We start from the raw sequence: 18,233 nt of genomic DNA on the forward strand, positions 1-18,233 counted from the left end.
GCATTTGAGGATTGTGTTGCAAGTATTGAAAAAGAACCAGTTGTGTGCCAAGTTTTCTGTGTGAGTTTTGGTTGGAGGAAGTGAGTTTCCTTGGTCATGTGATTTCTAAGGGTGGTATTTCTGTGGATCTTTCCAAGGTTGATGTAGTGTTGCAATGGGAGTCTCCTAAGTCTGTTTTTGAGATTAGAAGCTTTCTTGGTTTGGCCGGTTATTATCGGAGGTTCATTGAGGGATTCTCTAAGTTGGCGTTGCCATTGACACAGTTGACTCGGAAAGGACAAGCTTATGTTTGGGATGCCAAGTGTGAGAAGAGTTTCCAAGAGTTGAAGAAGAGGTTGACTTCAGCTCCGGTGTTGATTTTGCCGAATCCGAAGGAATCGTTTGTGGTGTATTGTGATGCTTCTAAGATGGGTCTTGGTGGTGTGCTTATGTAGAATCGTCAGGTTATGGCTTATGCTTCGAGGCAGTTGAAAGTGCATGAGAAGAATTATCCGACTCATGATTTAGAATTGGCGGCCGTTGTGTATGCATTGAAGATTTGGAGACATTATCTGTATGGTTCTAAGTTTGAGGTGTTCAGTGACCACAAGAGTTTGAAGTATAAGTTTGATCAGAAAGAGTTGAATATGAGGCAGAGGAGATGGTTGGAATATCTTAAGGATTTCGATTTTCAGTTGAGTTATCATCCCGGAAAGGCTAATGTTGTTGCGGATGCTTTGAGTAGAAAGACTTTGCATATGTCTGCTTTGATGGTTAAAGAGTTGGAATTGATTGAGCAGTTTCGAGACTTGAGTTTGGTTAGTGAGTTGACACCTGATGGTGTGAGGTTGGGTATGTTGAAGTTGACAAGCAATATTTTGGAAGAGATCAAGAAGGGTCAGAAGGAAGATTGGAACTCGTGGACCGAGTGATGTTGGTTAATCAAGGTAAAGGTGGAGACTTTAGATTGGATGAGAATGGTGTTTTGATGTTTCGTGATCGAGTTTGTGTGCCGGATGTGTTTGAGCTTAAGAGGCAAATTTTGGATGAAGGTCATAGAAGTAGTTTGAGTATTCATCCAGGAGCAACTAAGATGTATCAAGATTTGAAAAGGTTGTTTTGGTGGCCTGGAATGAAGAAGGAGATCGCCGAGTTCGTTTATGCTTGTTTGGTTTGTCAGAAAACGAAGATTGAACATCAGAGACCGTTGGGTTTGATGCAACCGTTGTTTGTGCCATAGTGGAAGTGGGATAGCATTTCTATGGACTTTGTTGGGGCGTTGCCTAAGACTAGTAAGAGTTTTGATTCGATTTGGGTGATTGTTGATCGGTTAACGAAGTCAGCGCATTTTGTTCCTATCAAGACTGGCATGTCTGTAGCGAAGTTAGCTGAGATCTACATTGAGCAGATTGTTAGATTGCATGGTATTCCTTCTAGTATTGTGTCGGATCGAGATCCAGGGTTTACTTCTAAGTTTTGGGAGAGTTTGCAAGCTGCTTTGGGAACTAAGTTGAGATTGAGTTCTGCTTACCATCCTCAGACCGATGGGCAGACGGAGAGGACTATTCAGAGTTTGGAGTACTTGTTGAGAGCTTGTGTTTTGGAGCAAGGTGTTAGTTGGGACGAGTGTTTACCGTTGATTGAGTTTACTTACAATAACAGTTTTCATGCTAGTATCGGAATGGCACCGTTTGAGGCTTTGTATGGTCGGAGGTGTAGGACACTGCTGTGTTGGTTTGAGTCCGGAGAGAGTGCTTTGTTAGGACCGGAAGTTGTGCAAGAAACTACGGAAAAGGTTAAGATGATTCAGGAGAAGATGAAGGCGTCTCAGAGTAGATAGAAGAGTTATCATGACAAGAGGAGGAAGGATATTGAGTTTCAAGTTGGTGATCATGTGTTTTTGAAGGTGAATCATGTGACCGGTGTTGGTCGTGCTTTGAAGTGTAGGAAGTTGACTCCTCGTTTTGTTGGGCCGTTTGATGTCATTGAGAAGGTTGGGGTTGTAGCGTACCGGATTGCGCTACCACCGTCTTTGTCGAATCTTCATAATGTGTTTCATGTGTCTCAGTTGAGGAAGTATGTGCATGATGTGTCTCATGTGATTCAAGTGGATGAGTTGGAAATAAGAGATAATTTGACGGTTGAGACTTGGCCGGTTAGGATTGAGGATCGCGAGTTGAAGCGTTTGCGTGGCAAAGAGATTGTTTTGGTCAAAGTGATTTGGGTTGGACCAACTGGTGAGAGTGCCACTTGGGAACCGGAGAGTAGGATGAGGGTTTCGTATCCGGAGTTGTTTCCTTCAGGTAAATTTTCGAGGGCGAAAATTCTTTTTAGGGGGGTAGAGTTGTAACAGCCCGATTTTTAGCTAGATTTATTTTAATTACTTTTATTATGTGTTTATGTGTGATTAATTGTGCATTTTAGAATTATGTTAGAATGGGTTAAGCCCATTAGAATTTAGAGTTGAGCCCATCAAGGGAGATAACATTAGGGTTGTCATAGAAAATATCATTCGCTTCACAAAATATTTTCCTAAAGAGAAAGAGAGAGGTAGAGAGAGAAAGAGGTGAAGAGAAGAACAAGAGTTTTGAAGGGAAAGCTTGAGGAATCAATTGGGGTGAGCTAGGAGCTGAATTGAAGCAAGGGTTAGGATTAATCATCTTCAAAGGTAAGGGGGTTAGTTATTATCATAATCATGTACAATTTTGCATTTTCTCATGTTGTATGAAAATGGGTTGATGCACAATTCTTGCTAAATTCGTGCTCTTGATGTGATGTTATGTCTGTATGCATGAATTGATGATAATTATATGATTGTTTGTGAAATTACATGTTCAAATATGTAAAAATGATAAGTTATGAAGATTGTGCTCAATTGGTGAATTTTCCTAAGTTGTTGTTAATTTGAGATTGGATTCTTGTTCAATTGATGTTATGAATGTTATTTGATGTTATGATTGATGAATAATTGCTTGAGTTTGCATATTCATGGATTGATGATGAAAATTTGAATTGTGTTGGTGTTTTGGTGAAAATGAAGAGTTAGCTCAAATGTTAAGTGTTTTCAAGTGTGATTGTGTCTTTGTGAGTCTTTTTAGTCATATTGACCTATAAACATGTTTTGGAAACACATTTTGGGATTGGGGAATCAAATTGGGGAATTTTGAGTGAAAAGGGTCCCAAACCCGTAACTTTTCTGCAAACCTGTGAAGTTTCGCTTAAGCATGAATGGTCGAAGGTGCAGGACTCCGTTGTGTTGGTTTGAATCAGGAGAAAGTGTTGTGTTGGGACCGGATTTGGTTCAGGAGACTACAGAAAAAGTCAAGATGATCAGAGAGAAGATGAAAGCGTCACAGAGTCGACAGAAGAGTTACCATGACAAGCGGAGAAAGGCCCTTGAGTTTCAAGAGGGTGATCATGTATTTCTAAGAGTGACTCCGATGACGGGTGTAGGACGTGCTTTGAAATCGAGAAAGTTGACTCCGAAGTTCATTGGTCCGTATCAGATTTCAGAGAGGATCGGAACGGTGGCATATAGAGTTGGCTTGCCACCACATCTATCGAACTTGCATGATGTGTTTCACGTGTCACAACTTCGGAAGTATGTAGCAGATCCTTCGCATGTTATTCCGAGAGATGATGTGCAAGTTAGGGACAATCTCACAGTTGAGACCTTGCCGTTAAGGATCGATGATCGGAAAGTAAAGGCATTGAGGGGCAAGGAAATACCCTTGGTGAGAGTCGTTTGGGGCGGAGCAACTGGTGAAAGTTTGACTTGGGAGCTGGAAAGTAAGATGAGGGACTCTTATCCTGAGTTGTTTGTTTGAGGTAAGATTTCGAGGACGAAATTCAGTAATTTGGGGAGAGTTGTAACACTCTAATTTTTTATTTAATTATTTTTAATTATGTGGTGTCATTTATATGGTTTTGGTGATTTATGTGGTGTATTTATATTTATTATATGATTTATTTTATTAAATAATAAGAATAAGTGGAAAATATGATTAATTAGAATTTGGGGGTTATGAAATAATTAGTATAGTTAGTGGGAGTTAATTGCTAATTAGGGGAGTTACACTTTGGGAGTTAAGGAAAGAAAAACAGAGAAAAAAGTTTTACGTGAAAACAGTCAAGTTTTGGGAGAAAAGCTAGTGCAAGGGAGAGGAGCTTAGGAACCATTTTCTGCTGTGTTTATTCTGCAATTCTAAGGTAAGGGTGAGGTTTACCGCAATTCTATAGGTTCTGAATTCTGATTTTGTTCTAACAGGTTTTTGTGAGAATTGGGAAGAGTTAGGTTTTTGGTTGATTAAGGGGTTTTGGGTGTAGGAATCGTAGAATTGAGGTTAGAAATGGGTTCTGAGTGCATAAAACCTTTCATTGCATATCTGTAAACTAATTTGGGGAGTGAATTGAGGAAAAATGGGATTTTTGGGAAAAACCTGCATTCTGCCCATACAGAAGTTCATCGCTCGCCTCGCGAGTAGCCATTGCTCGCCATAGCGAGTGAACAACTTCATCGCTCGCCTCGCGAGTGATACAACTCGCCATGGCGAGTAGCCTTGTGAAAATCTGGATTTTTAAAATGTTGTCATAAGCCGTATCTTGGGTAGTTTCATGTACCTAGATGATTTCTAAGAGGACTGGGGCAAGTTTTAGGTTTAAAAGATGATTAGGGAGCTTAGAATTGAGGTTTGAGTGAGAAAAATAGCATTTTTCCCGAGAGCACCATATTTCTGTTCGCCTCGAGTTCGCTTCCAACTCGCCATGGCGAGTACTTGATTTCCTGAACTCGCCATAGCGAGCAGATGCGCTCGCGAGGCGAGCTGCCCAGTACTTTTGTTGGTTGATTTCTGTTGTTGTTTGGATGGTTTATTTTGTTGAATTATTGCATGGCTTGTATGCTGATATATATTTCCCTGGATTTCCTGGTTGGTTGTGATGATTAGACGCTGAATGAATGTATGTTGTATTTAATTAAAAATTCCCTTAATGTTGTAAGTTGGATGGTGAATCATATATATGTATATGTTAGGTTGGTTGGTATGTAGATATACTCAAGGGGATTGGTTGCATAACATAACAGTGGGAGAGCTTCGGCTCTGGAATGCTTAGTCATTCAAAGTGGTGGAGTACTAGTTACTCAAAGTGGTGTAGTGGTGAGGACTTGTGTCCTGATGAGAATGCTTTAACCATTCGACAGCGGTGTGGGTCACGGCCCTGATTTTTGGTACCACATGCATGGGTGTTTAGAGGAGTCTTAGTGGAGTGGTGATGAGTTGCATTGGTTGAATTAATATTGTTGATGAGATGCGAAAATGATGTTATGTAAATAATAATGTGGATGAATTAAATGATAGGGTGTTAGATTCAATTGATGTATTCTTTACCTATATTTTGTTGTGAATCTCACCCCTTCTGCTTGAAAATGTTGCCCTTCCTATGGGTAACTTGCAGGTGATCCTGAGTAGTTGGTGGTGGCTCAATGTGTCTAGGACTCTGATGCGTGGGATGGGATTTATAGTTTAAATGTCTACCTATGTATCAATTTTTTGGAACAAGTTAATGTAGTCCATGTTTATTGTTGAATTTTTATGTTGAGGCCTAGTGCCAAGATTTTATGTTGGATAATGGAGTTTAATTTTGAAGGATATTCCGCTGCAATTTAGTGAAGTTTATGAAGGATGTTGTTAAATAGTTTTAATCTATTTAAGAATTTATGTTTAGTAGTGTGACATGCCGTTTGGTGTTGAACTCTGATTTTATAATTATAATTAAATTGATTTTGGGAAACGGGGTGTTACAATTGGTATCAGAGCAGGTTGGTCAGTCCGGCCAAGTAGTAGAGTCGTGTTGAGCCACCTAGGATAGAGTGTCAACTCTAATATTGTTGTGTTGTTGTTGTTGTTCTGAACTATTGTTCATTATGTAGAATCTTAAGATGGCTGGTAGGAACGATGCTGCTATTGCTGCTGCACTTGAGGCCGTAGCTCAAGCTGTTCAACAGCAACCGCAAGCTGGTAACGGGGAAGTGAGGATGCTGGAGACCTTTTTGAGAAATCATCCCCCAGCATTCAAAGGAAGGTATGACCCAGATGGCGCCCAGTCATGGTTGAAAGAAGTGGAAAGGATTTTCAGAGTCATGCAGTGCTCTGAAGTGCAAAAGGTGCGGTTCGGGACGCACATGTTGGCTGAGGAGGCAGACGACTGGTGGGTAAGTTTGCTACCAGTGTTGGAACAGAATGGAGCTGTAGTGACCTGGGCAGTGTTCAGAAGGGAATTTCTGAATAGGTATTTCCCGGAAGATGTCCGAGGTAGGAAGGAGATTGAATTCCTGGAGTTGAAGCAGGGTGATATGTCTGTTGTTGAGTATGCTGCAAAATTTGTGGAGCTTGCAAAGTTCTACCCCCATTATGCTTCGGAGACAGCTGAATTCTCCAAGTGCATAAAGTTTGAGAATGGCTTGAGGGCTGACATCAAGAGAGCCATAGGATACCAACAAATTAGAATTTTCTCTGATTTGGTGAGTCGCTGTAGGATCTACGAGGAGGACACCAAAGCTCATTATAAGGTGATGAGTGAGCGAAGAGGTAAGGGACATCAGAATCGTCCTAAACCGTATAGTGCCCCGACTGATAAGGGTAAGCAGAGACTTAATGATGAGAGGAGGCCGAGTAAGAGGGATGCTCCTGCTGAGATAGTGTGCTTTAAGTGTGGCGAGAAAGGTCACAAGAGTAACGTTTGTACCAAGGATGAGAAGAAGTGTTTCAGATGTGGACAGAAGGGTCACATGCTAGCCGATTGCAAGCGCGGTGATGTTGTATGCTATAATTGTAATGAAGAGGGTCACATCAGTACTCAGTGCACACAGCCGAAGAAGGTTAGAGTTGGTGGAAAAGTTTTTGCTTTGACTGGTACACAGACTGCTAATGAGGACCGTCTCATCAGAGGTACTTGTTTCTTTAATAGTACTCCTTTAATTGCTATTATAGACACTGGTGCTACTCATTGTTTCATTGCTTTAGAATGTGCTTATAAACTGGGTTTGATTGTGTCTGATATGAAAGGAGAAATGGTTGTTGAAACTCCAGCTAAGGGTTCAGTGACTACTTCTCTAGTTTGCTTGAGGTGTCCAATTTCTATGTTTGGTAGAGATTTTGAAGTAGACTTAGTTTGTTTACCGTTGACGGGAATGGATGTTATTTTTGGGATGAATTGGTTAGAGTATAACCGAGTTCATATCAATTGCTTTAACAAGACTGTGCATTTTTCTTCTGCTGAAGAAGAGAGTGGAGTTGAAATTTTATCTACAAAGCAAATGAAGCAGTTAGAACGGGATGGAATTCTGATGTATTCTCTAATGACATATCTGTCGTTAGAAAACCAAGCTGTGATTGACAAGCTAGCAGTGGTGAATGAGTTTCCGGAGGTGTTCCCTGATGAGATTCCCGATGTGCCGCCAGAGAGGGAGGTGGAGTTTTCAATTGACCTTGTTCCCGGAACAAAGCCGGTGTCGATGGCACCGTACCGTATGTCAGCTTCTGAGTTAGCTGAATTGAAGAAACAGTTGGAAGATTTACTTGATAAGAAGTTTGTTAGACCCAGTGTTTCACCGTGGGGAGCACCTGTGTTGTTGGTGAAGAAAAAGGATGGTAGTATGAGGTTGTGCATTGACTATCGTCAATTGAACAAAGTTACAATTAAGAATAGATATCCGCTTCCGAGGATTGATGACTTGATGGACCAGCTAGTGGGTGCAAAGGTGTTCAGTAAGATTGACTTGAGGTCAGGTTACCATCAAATTAAGGTGAAAGATGAAGATATGCAGAAGACGGCCTTTAGGACATGATACGGTCATTACGAATACAAAGTGATGCCTTTCGGTGTTACTAACGCGCCCGGTGTGTTCATGGAGTATATGAATCGAATTTTTCATGCTTTTCTGGATAAATTCGTGGTGGTATTTATTGATGATATTCTGATTTATTCGAAGACTGAAGAAGAGCATGCAGAACATCTGAGAATTGTGCTGCAAGTTTTGAAAGAAAGGAAGTTGTATGCCAAACTGTCGAAATGTGAGTTTTGGCTAAGTGAAGTGAGTTTCCTTGGTCATATTATTTCTGGTGATGGTATAGCGGTTGATCCATCAAAAGTTGATGCAGTATCACAATGGGAGACTCCGAAGTCGGTGACTGAAATCAGAAGCTTCTTGGGTTTGGCTGGTTATTACCGCAGATTTATAGAAGGATTTTCAAAGTTAGCATTGTCGTTGACTCAGTTAACCTGTAAGGGTAAGTCCTTTGTGTGGGATGCTCAGTGTGAGAGTAGTTTCAATGAATTAAAGAAAAGATTGACAACTGCTCCTATTTTGATCTTACCTAAGCCGGAAGAGCCATTCGTTGTTTACTGTGATGCGTCTAAGCTGGGTTTAGGAGGTGTTTTGATGCAAGATGGCAAGGTGGTAGCATATGCTTCTAGGCAACTGAGGTTGCATGAAAAGAATTATCCCACTCACGATTTGGAGTTAGCTGCGGTGGTTTTTGTTTTGAAAATTTGGAGACACTACTTGTATGGTTCCAGATTTGAAGTGTTCAGTGACCACAAGAGCTTGAAATATTTGTTTGATCAGAAGGAATTGAATATGAGGCAGAGGAGATGGCTTGAGCTGTTAAAAGATTATGATTTTGGGTTGAATTACCATCCGGGAAAAGCTAATGTAGTCGCTGATGCATTGAGCAGGAAGACACTGCATATGTCTGCTATGATGATAAAAGAATTCGATTTGCTGGAACAGTTTAGAGACATGAGTTTGGTATGTGAGTTGTCGTCTCAAAGCGTACAGTTGGGGATGCTAAAGATTAACAGTGATTTCCTGAATAGTATCCGAGAAGCACAACAAGTGGATGTCAAGATGGTTGATCTAATGGTTGCTGGTAATGGCATTGAAGATAGTGACTTCAAGGTTGATGATCAGGGTGTGCTAAGATTCAGAGGTAGAATTTGTATTCCTGATAATGAAGAAATGAAAAAGTTAATCCTAGAGGAAAGTCATAAGAGTAGCTTAAGCATTCATCCGGGAGCTACGAAGATGTATCATGATTTGAAAAAGCTGTTTTGGTGGTCTGGGTTGAAGCGAGATGTCGCTCATTTTGTGTATGCATGTTTAACTTGTCAGAAGTCTAAGGTCGAACATCAGAAACCTGCAGGATTGTTGACACCATTGGATGTACCGGAGTGGAAATGGGATAGCATTTCTATGGATTTTGTGACGAGTTTACCAAACACTCCGAGGGGACATGATTCGATTTGGGTTGTGGTTGATAGGTTGACGAAGTCGGCACATTTTATTCCTATCAACATCAGTTATCCAGTAGCTCAGTTGGCTGAGATTTATATACATAGTGTTGTGAAGCTACATGGAGTTCCTTCGAGTATTGTGTCGGATAGGGATCCGAGGTTCACTTCTAGGTTCTGGAAGAGTTTACAGGACGCTTTGGGTTCGAAGTTGAGACTGAGTTCGGCTTATCATCCTCAGACAGATGGTCAGTCGGAGAGGACGATCCAATCATTGGAAGACTTGTTGAGAGTGTGTGTGCTTGAACAGGGTGGAGCTTGGGATAGTCACCTACCATTGATAGAGTTCACCTACAACAACAGTTATCATTCGAGTATAGGAATGGCACCCTTCGAAGCTTTGTATGGTCGAAGGTGCAGGACTCCGTTGTGTTGGTTTGAATCAGGAGAAAGTGTTGTGTTGGGACCGGATTTGGTTCAGGAGACTACAGAAAAAGTCAAGATGATCAGAGAGAAGATGAAAGCGTCACAGAGTCGACAGAAGAGTTACCATGACAAGCGGAGAAAGGCCCTTGAGTTTCAAGAGGGTGATCATGTATTTCTAAGAGTGACTCCGATGACGGGTGTAGGACGTGCTTTGAAATCGAGAAAGTTGACTCCGAAGTTCATTGGTCCGTATCAGATTTCAGAGAGGATCGGAACGGTGGCATATAGAGTTGGCTTGCCACCACATCTATCGAACTTGCATGATGTGTTTCACGTGTCACAACTTCGGAAGTATGTAGCAGATCCTTCGCATGTTATTCCGAGAGATGATGTGCAGGTTAGGGACAATCTCACAGTTGAGACCTTGCCGTTAAGGATCGATGATCGGAAAGTAAAGGCATTGAGGGGCAAGGAAATACCCTTGGTGAGAGTCGTTTGGGGCGGAGCAACTGGTGAAAGTTTGACTTGGGAGCTGGAAAGTAAGATGAGGGACTCTTATCCTGAGTTGTTTGTTTGAGGTAAGATTTCGAGGACGAAATTCAGTAATTTGGGGAGAGTTGTAACACTCTAATTTTTTATTTAATTATTTTTAATTATGTGGTGTCATTTATATGGTTTTGGTGATTTATGTGGTGTATTTATATTTATTATATGATTTATTTTATTAAATAATAAGAATAAGTGGAAAATATGATTAATTAGAATTTGGGGGTTATGAAATAATTAGTATAGTTAGTGGGAGTTAATTGCTAATTAGGGGAGTTACACTTTGGGAGTTAAGGAAAGAAAAACAGAGAAAAACGTTTTACGTGAAAACAGTCAAGTTTTGGGAGAAAAGCTAGTGCAAGGGAGAGGAGCTTAGGAACCATTTTCTGCTGTGTTTATTCTGCAATTCTAAGGTAAGGGTGAGGTTTACCGCAATTCTATAAGTTCTGAATTCTGATTTTGTTCTAACAGGTTTTTGTGAGAATTGGGAAGAGTTAGGTTTTTGGTTGATTAAGGGGTTTTGGGTGTAGGAATCGTAGAATTGAGGTTAGAAATGGGTTCTGAGTGCATAAAACCTTTCATTGCATATCTGTAAACTAATTTGGGGAGTGAATTGAGGAAAAATGGGATTTTTGGGAAAAACCTGCATTCTGCCCGTACAGAAGTTCATCGCTCGCCTCGCGAGTAGCCATTGCTCGCCATAGCGAGTGAACAACTTCATCGCTCGCCTCGCGAGTGATACAACTCGCCATGGCGAGTAGCCTTGTGAAAATCTGGATTTTTAAAATGTTGTCATAAGCCGTATCTTGGGTAGTTTCATGTACCTAGATGATTTCTAAGAGGACTGGGGCAAGTTTTAGGTTTAAAAGATGATTAGGGAGCTTAGAATTGAGGTTTGAGTGAGAAAAATAGCATTTTTCCCGAGAGCACCATATTTCTGTTCGCCTCGAGTTCGCTTCCAACTCGCCATGGCGAGTACTTGATTTCCTGAACTCGCCATAGCAAGCAGATGCGCTCGCGAGGCGAGCTGCCCAGTACTTTTGTTGGTTGATTTCTGTTGTTGTTTGGATGGTTTATTTTGTTGAATTATTGCATGGCTTGTATGCTGATATATATTTCCCTGGATTTCCTGGTTGGTTGTGATGATTAGACGCTGAATGAATGTATGTTGTATTTAATTAAAAATTCCCTTAATGTTGTAAGTTGGATGGTGAATCATATATATGTATATGTTAGGTTGGTTGGTATGTAGATATACTCAAGGGGATTGGTTGCATAACATAACAGTGGGAGAGCTTCGGCTCTGGAATGCTTAGTCATTCAAAGTGGTGGAGTACTAGTTACTCAAAGTGGTGTAGTGGTGAGGACTTGTGTCCTGATGAGAATGCTTTAACCATTCGACAGCGGTGTGGGTCACGGCCCTGATTTTGGTACCACATGCATGGGTGTTTAGAGGAGTCTTAGTGGAGTGGTGATGAGTTGCATTTGTTGAATTAATATTGTTGATGAGATGCGAAAATGATGTTATGTAAATAATAATGTGGATGAATTAAATGATAGGGTGTTAGATTCAATTGATGTATTCTTTACCTATATTTTGTTGTGAATCTCACCCCTTCTGCTTGAAAATGTTGCCCTTCCTATGGGTAACTTGCAGGTGATCCTGAGTAGTTGGTGGTGGCTCAATGTGTCTAGGACTCTGATGCGTGGGATGGGATTTATAGTTTAAATGTCTACCTATGTATCAATTTTTTGGAACAAGTTAATGTAGTCCATGTTTATTGTTGAATTTTTATGTTGAGGCCTAGTGCCAAGATTTTATGTTGGATAATGGAGTTTAATTTTGAAGGATATTCCGCTGCAATTTAGTGAAGTTTATGAAGGATGTTGTTAAATAGTTTTAATCTATTTAAGAATTTATGTTTAGTAGTGTGACATGCCGTTTGGTGTTGAACTCTGATTTTATAATTATAATTAAATTGATTTTGGGAAACGGGGTGTTACATAACTTGTTCGCTTAAGCGAACCAGGTGGTCGCTTAAGCGAACAGCTCCAGTTTCAGCCACTTTGATCTTTTGTTCCGGGTCTTTGGGGCCCAATCCGAGTTTTCTTAAATGATGTCTTAAACATGTTTAACCACTGTTAATCCTCCAAAACCTACTGGAACAACGATTGCTTGCATATACTTGGAATTTTTGAAATGAGTCTTAACTTGTGAAATTTTGAGAATTCCAATTTTTGTCGAAAAATAAATTTTGTAATCTAATAAGGCTTGCAAGTGAACCTACAGCTCATATAGACTTAGGTGATGCTTGCAAGGGTGGTCAATATCTTAATCAAAGTAAAAATGATATTTTGGGCGGGAAATGAAAGGTTGAGAAAATGGGATTCTTCCATGAACTTAAGTTGTGCTTGGGTTAGTGTTGATGATCCGAAGACGACTTAACTTCATGTATACAATATTGATTAAGATTGGTTAATGGTTTTCAACTTGTCTATGTTGTTTCGTTTCAAGTTGGTACGGTGAATTGTTCATATGGTTAAGTGAAATTGTGTGAATGATATTGTTGATTGTTGATAATCAAGTTGTTTATGTGATTATGAATACTATGATTTAATTGTGTGTGGACATGTTTCCTTGGTAATGCAATGTTGTGGAGATAATCAATATAATTGGGTGTTGTCGTATATATTAAGGTTGAGATTGTGAATTGTTGTCGCATTATCGTGTCCTTATACCTGTCCATGAATCATAGTCGATGTTGTTGTAAAAGAGTTCGGCTCTTTTACTTCGGAGATTATGTAAGGAGTGACCCCTTACATGCGATGTTGACTTGTCCATCGGAGGTGACGACCTTTTGGAGATTTGGTACCACATGCATTTATGTGTCAATAAGTGCATATCATAGCATGAGTCTTATGTGAAATATGTGATTGGTGATGAAATGAGATGAATGATTATTAAATGGATAATTGTTCAATGATTGATGTTTGTGAATGAATATTTATGTTTGGATAATTATTCATGATTTAATTGTTATTTGAATTATGATAATGTAATACTTACCCCCAGTGGTTTTAACCGCCTACTTGCCTGTATGGGTGAGTAGACGTTGTGCAGGAGTTGTGCTTGGTGGATATCGAGAGCTTTCTTCAATATCAGTGTTTAGATGTTTAGTCGGCTCTGATCTAGGCTTAGTTGTGTCGGTCTCGATTATCTTTTACTTTGGTTTTTGTTATGTTTGGAGATGACCCGTTTGTTGGGATTTTGATGCATCTATGTTGATGTAATTTATTTATTCATAACATGTATATTTGAATTTACTCTGGTTTATATTCCGCTGCGACTGTTGAAGTTTATATACATGTTTATTAGTTTTTGAATTTTGAATGTGGCGTAGCCTCTATTTCTTGAATAAATGTATGATTCGCATGTTTAATTGCTTAAATAGAAATAGGAGTGTTACAATACCTGCCAGCAATTTGCACTTAAGGGAGTCAGCGACTCCGTATATAGACATCCTGGTGTTGAAAACAGTCACATGTTCCGATGGATAACCCCTTCCGTCGAAGGTAGGCAAGTGAGGCAGTTTGAAGTTTTCTGGAACCGGTGCATTCCATATTTCAATTGAGAACGGCTGGGGTTCTGGCTCATCAAGCTCGCCGTGGTGGGAATCAGCCTTCTCATGTTGCTGTTATTGTTGGATGGTTTCCACGGAAGCGAGTAGGGCTTCATTCTGTTCCAATAACTGGGCGATCTGACTCTTCATCGTTTCTGCTTCTTCTGGTGTTGCCATAGCGGTTTTTCTCTAAATCGTACGTGAGGCGCGATTTAGGTTTGAGTAAGGTTAGGATTCCGAATCGCAGAGAGGACTGCGACTCAGTGTTTCTTTGTATCGAGATTCCGATCCAAAGAATCGTGGTCAAGGTTAGTTTTACCTTTTCCCACAGACGGTGCCAACCATACTTGCCGAAGAGTATAATAAGGGATTCTAGGGTTAAGAATCGTCTATTAGGGTTTAGACTGATTATTCGATGCCCGAGAGTCTTCTCAAGGGCGGTATTTATAGCCTTGTATGGGCTTGGATTTCGGTTGCTTAGTCTCCAAGTAATAGGGGTATTTATGTATTTTGGGGCGGTTTCTAGAAGATTCTAAAGATTATTGTGGCGGCGCCGTGGGTAGTGCGCGCCCGAGGCCCTAGGGCTTCTTTTAAGGGTTTTAAGGCCTTCTTGAGGGGTCTAAAAGCCCTTTTGAAAGTCCTTCAGGTCCTTAGGAATATTATGACGGTCCAATGTTGTTGAATTTCATTTCAAAGGTTGAAGTATCATTAGTTGAAGTGTTGGAGGTGTAAGTCATATTCATATATATGCATTGTTGAGTAGCAGTTGTCGTTGTAAGCATTGTTTAGTTGTATGTAGATATACTGATGAGTCATTTATTACCTATTTCTAGATATTATTTAGTTTAGTTTTAATTAGATTTTAGTTTATTCTATATTAATATTATTTCCTTTTTAAGATAGTTTACTACAAATTGCATTTTATTATATTTCAGGAATGAATATTGGATGGATTGAGTCTTGGAGCAAAAGAAAGGGACTTGGAGCTGATTCGGTACGAAAATACAAAGATTGGAAGACAAAATATGTCTCCCCCAAAGTCAGAAGCTTGGCACGGCCGTGCCACCCTCCAGAGTTTCTTTTGCTGCTTTTGCTTAGATTTTAAGCTACTCTATTTTTAGCCCGAATGTAATAGCTTAGATTTTAAGTCGAATGAATGCTATAAATAGAGTAGCCATCCATCACAAATAATCATCTTTTCTTGGAATGCAATATGTGACAATTGTCTTTCTAATAAAAGTTCATTTTACTTTCTTGCTATTTACTTTTATGTTTTCTCTCTTCTTCTCCTTGTCTACAATGAACGTCAGTGAGTAGACTTCTCTTGTCTTGGGATTGTTGCATAAGTCTAATGACATAATCCTAATCAAACCAAGTTTTAAACCTTAATCTTATGTAACCCTAATTCCTTATCTAAATTCACCGCTTTAACATGGATCAACCATTATCAAACTGTGGAAACGAAAGTGGAGGGTTTGATAATTGTTTATCCATCATCTCAAACATCAATTCATAAAACGAAAGTGGAGCTTTGATATTCGAACAAGTGAATTTAGACAAAGATTGCAAAGTCAGCGAAATAGGCTTTGCAATCTTTGAGACATATAGTTTCGATCTTCAAGGGAACTAATAACAATCAAGTCAGCGAAATAGGCTTGGTTGTTAGAGGAACCAAAACCTAATAGTAATCAAGTCAGCGAAATAGGCTTGGTTGCTAGAGGAACAAAAGAGAAACTATCTTGAGAAATTAGGTCTAACATAAAGTTATAAGTTTAATAGTTTGGTTTGAGAAGGACTTGTCGTTAGGATGAACCAATAACCCCAAGGCTTTTATCTTTTATTTTATTATTTGCTTTTAATTAAAAACCCAAACTTTTCTATCTTATAAACCTTTAGTCTAATCATTATCTAAAGTTGATTGAATTCATAACTCCCTGTCGGAACGATACTCTTTTCATACTACTTCAGTAAGACCGTGCACTTGCGGTTTTATCTCATCAAGTTTTTGGCGCCGCTGCCGGGGAGTTATTGTAATTTGATTAACTTTTTAATAGTGGTTAGTCTAAAAAAAATATATATATATATATTTATAAAATATTTTATTTCCTTTTCTAATTATCTTTTTATTTTTATTTTTTTATTTATATATATATATATATATATATATATATATATCTATCTCTCCCTTTCTTTATTATTTTTATTTTATTTTATTTTATTAATTTTTATCCTTAACCATTCTGATTTCAGGCATGGCTCAAAATTATTATCTTTGGACTCATTCCCCTGTTTTTCCTCCTTGTTATGGAATATTTGGTCATACTGGTCAGCTAGGTAGTGTTGTTAGAAGTCCTGAGCAAGTAACCTATGCTCATTATAATCAAGGGTTTAGGAACGATCAATTTTTTCAAACCCCTCAAAATTCTTTTGGACAACAAACAACACCACCTGATTTTGAAAATAACCAAGGAGTCTCTCAAAGATCCAACTTGGAACTTTTGCTAGAAAATCTTGTATTAGATAACTCTAGGCACAACAAAGAATTTGAAATCCAAGCTAGAAATTTGAAGGACTCTCTCAATAGGCTTTCCTCAAAAGTAGATTCTCTTTGTACTCACAACAAAATGATAGAGATTCAAATCCCTCACGTAGGCCATCAAGTAGCCTCTCCCTCCCAAACCTCCATAATCTTTTCGAGCCAACCTAAGGCTAACCCAAAGGGTCAACCGAATGATGTTACACTTAGGGATGGTAAACAATTAGAGGTAGAGAGTGAAAAGCCACAAAGTGAGAAAGTTGTGATAGAAAGTGAAAATCCTAACATATCACCACCTTATGAGCCAAAAATTCCTTTCCCACAAGGGTTTGATGAGTCCAAACTAGATGAGCAGTTTAGGAAACTTATTGAAATCATTCAAGACAAATTGTCATCTAGACTTAAGGATCCTGTGAGTTTTTCCGAACCATCTGTCATAGGATCCGAGATTATAGAAAGAGCCATGTGTGATTTGGGGGAGAATGTCAGTTTGATGCCATTATCCCTTTGTGAAAGATTGGGTATAGGATAGAGAAACCCTTTGACCGTCAAGCTAATGACTTTAAACGAGCGCTTCGTGGGAGGCAACCCACGCATTTAACTGCTTTTGTTTTATTTGTTTCTTTTTATTATAAGTTATTTTGTAGGTAATTGTCCAAGAATGATTCAAGAAAAAAAAAAATTTTGAAGTCCCGGTCTCTAGAACCTTGGCACGGCCCGTGCTCACACTGGCACGGCCGTGCCAGACCTTGCCCTTCCAAAACCAAGCCAAACTCCAGGAACTTGGCACGGCCCGTGCCAACCTCAGCACAGCCGTGCCCGACCTCAGGTAAGGTTAAACCTCATTTTCCTTCATCTTCTTCCCTCATTCTTCAAACCAAACCCCTCTCATCCCTCCAACTTCTCTCTAAAACCTCCATAACCACAAAACCTCAAACCTCCACATCTCCATCAAACCTTCACCAATTCACAAAATTTCTTACCCAATTCAACCACAAAAACCATTCCCACCACAACCATCCATACATAATCAACTTTCATCCACCCAATTCAAAAAAAATTCACAACCTCCATTATCCTAACCCAAAAATCCACAAATTCAATCCCAACCTCCATCAACCAACTCCTAAAACTTTAAACCTTCACTCCATCACTAAACCAACCCTTTCCACCAAAAACATTCACTAACCACAACCTTCACCAAAACCACACCAAGTCCAACCAAGGTCAAGGCTATGGCTTCCAAAAGAAGTGGAAAAGAAGTTGCAACATCTTCAAGAGGACCTCCCCCAAAGAAGCAAGTACCGGCAAATAATCATGGCATAATATTCAAGGACAACAAGCAAAAGGATAGGTATAAAAATCTCATCTCTAAACCTTTACATCCTTGCAGGTACCCTGATAATTATGACTTGGTTACATTAGGCCTTAGTTACAATGTGTTTAAATTTCTAGGACGATTAGGGTGGGTTGCTATGTTAAGGCCTATGCGGGGTTATGAAAATTTCACCTATGAGTTTTAAGTTCTATCGTTTTTACAAAGGATAGGATGAATTTTGATAACCCTAATCATAGAATCTCTTTCCGGCTTATGAACATTGATTACGAGATGTCTCTCCAACACTTTTGTGATGAGATGAGCTTCGCTAACGCGGGGTTCATCCACGACTCTTGGGATCAAAGTCTTAAGCCGGTTGACTATCAACCCGCCACCTTTTGGGAACATATCACCGACCTTAGGCAATTTAACACACGTTCAAACAAAGCTAGCCATATTCACAACCCGGTGCTTAGGTACCTTCAAAGGGTAATGACTTGCACTATTTGGGGTAGGA

The sequence above is a fragment of the Medicago truncatula genome, chromosome 2 (genome assembly GCF_003473485.1).
Source record: "Medicago truncatula cultivar Jemalong A17 chromosome 2, MtrunA17r5.0-ANR, whole genome shotgun sequence".
Taxonomy (NCBI): Eukaryota; Viridiplantae; Streptophyta; class Magnoliopsida; order Fabales; family Fabaceae; genus Medicago; species Medicago truncatula.